The sequence below is a fragment of the Gavialis gangeticus genome, unplaced genomic scaffold, assembly GCF_001723915.1.
Source record: "Gavialis gangeticus isolate Ggan-Ray unplaced genomic scaffold, GavGan_comp1, whole genome shotgun sequence".
NCBI classification, from domain to species: Eukaryota; Metazoa; Chordata; order Crocodylia; family Gavialidae; genus Gavialis; species Gavialis gangeticus.
The window spans coordinates 173,123,368-173,125,780 of NW_017729024.1; positions in this window are offsets into that span (position 1 = coordinate 173,123,368).

Consider the following 2,413-nt stretch of genomic DNA (forward strand, 5'->3'; position numbering starts at 1 on the left):
ACTCATTGAGGAGTTCAGCCTTGTCCCCTCTGTCTGTCATAGATCCACCTTGCCCAGTATGAGTAGTAGCAATAGTAGTAGCAGTTGCAGTAGCAGCAATATTAGTAATTTGCATTGTATTGTATTGTATATAACTGCCCCAGTCAAGGATTTTGCAATGGCAGGGCATTGACAGTGCCCTCATCTCCTCGCTTCACCTGTGGCAAGGGAAGGGCATTTTTGGTGTTTTGGGCATTGTGCCTGGGAGCTATGCGTGAGGGTTGTTCCACAAGTTTTTAAGAAAATGCTACCCAAACACATGTCTAGTATGGGTTAGATCAGGCAGGAATGATCCTACCTCGAGCAGGGAGGTGGATTAGATGAAATCCAGATGTCCCTTCCAGATCTACTCTTTTACGATTCTGTAAGGATCTGGACTCTGTTGTTCAAACAGGATGAAAGCAGTCTGTGTCCCAAGAAGATTACAGTACAGGCTTATAGCAAGGTGCTGGAAGGAGAAGAAGCAAATAGGAAGAGCAGAATGATGAATACCAAGAAAATGAGGGTATTTTCACTAGCAAGCTGTGGGTTCAGGTCAGCCACCTACTCAGTCATTATCAGCTGGTAGGTTTTGGCCTAAAGATGTGATTCGGAAGAAGCAGTGATCTGAGCTTCCTCTTAGACACTAATACTGCCACTGATATTGTGTTTACAGCATAGATACCATGGTTACAGGACCTTAGAAATACTGTGGCCATCTCTTGGGGTTTTATCATGAGTCTTATGACATTTGTGTTTTAGTTGAAGTATCAGCTTCTACAGCATATGATTATGTGAGAAATCACAGCTTTATTTTTTTTAAAAGGTAAGATCCTGGCTGTCGTGTTTGGAGAGAAAAGCTTGAATATGCAACCCAAGGCTCAGAAACCAGAAGGCAAATGACATAAAGGCCAAATTTGTTTATTTTTTTAAATGTCACTGTTTTAAAGCCCATATTAAGATATTTAAAGCTAAGCCCATGATTTTTGCACTGCTGATAACAGACAGTCAGGAGAAAGCTGAACTCTTTAATGAATAATTTGCGTTAGTGGTGGTCATCAGCCTAGTCAGATACTGGATGGATGCGGGGTGGAAGAGGAGGGGGGTTGTGATTAATAACCAAGGGTCAGTTTTGAATTGGTGAGGGAGAACTCAGAGCAGCTGAATGTCTTCAAATCAGCAGCACTGGATTCACTACACCCAGGAGTGCTGAGGGAATTGGCTGGAGTCATTGCAGGCTGTTGGCAAAAGTATTCAAAGACTCATGGTGCCTGGGAGAGGTCCTGGAAGACTGGAAAAGGGCTAATGTGGTACCAATCTTTAAGAAGGGGAGGAAGGAGGATCCAGAAAACTATAGGCTGGTCAGTTTGACCTCAGTACTGGTAAAATCTTGAAAAAAATGATCAAGAAGTCCATTTGTGAGAGACTGGCAGAAGGCATGATGCTGAAGGATAGCCAACATGGTTTCATTGTGGGCAGGTCGTATCTGCCCAACTTCGTTTCCTTCTATAATCAGGTAACAAATGGCTTAGATGTGGGAGATGTGCTTGATGTCGTATACCTGGATTTTAGAAAGGCCTTTGATATGGTCTCCCATGATGCCCTTATAAAACACTGGGGGATTATGGGCTGGCAGCGTCCACAGTCAGGTGGACTGGGAGCTGGCTAAGGGATCGAACCCAGAGAGTGCTAGTGGATGGGTGTATATCATCTTGGTCAGAGGTGGCCATTGGTGTCCTGCAGGGTTCGGTTCTTGGCCTCATGTTGTTTAACATCTTTATCAACGATTTAGATGAGGATGCGGAAAGCACGCTGGCCAAATTTGCGGATGATACTAAGTTATGGGAAAAAGCAGTTACTCTAGGCTATGGGATGTGGATCCAAGTGGATCTGGACAAGCTGGAAAGGTAGGCAGAGTGGAACCGGATGCAGGTCAATAAGGATAAATGCAGAGTGCTTCACCTTGGGAGAAGTAACCAGCAACATGAATATATGTTAGGAGGAGATGTCCTGGGCAGCACAATGGCTGAAAGGGACCTTGGGGTTATGGTTGCTCACAGTATAAACATGAGCTGTTAGTGCAATGCTGTACTAAACAGAGCTAATAACATACTAGGATGCATTAGCTTATGTGTAGCAAGCAGGGCTAAGGAAGTGATACTTCTTCTCTACTCAGTGCTGGTGAGACTGCAGCTGGAGTACAGTGTCCAGTTCTGGGTGCCACACTTCAGAAAAGACGTGGAGAATCCTGAAAGGGTCCAGAGAAGGGCCACGGGAATTATTAAGGGCCTGGAGGACAAACCTGATGAGGAAAGACTAAAGGATGTAGGACTGTTCAGCCTGGGGAAGAGAAGACTGAGGGGGGGACTTGGTGACCATCTATAAGTATGTAAGA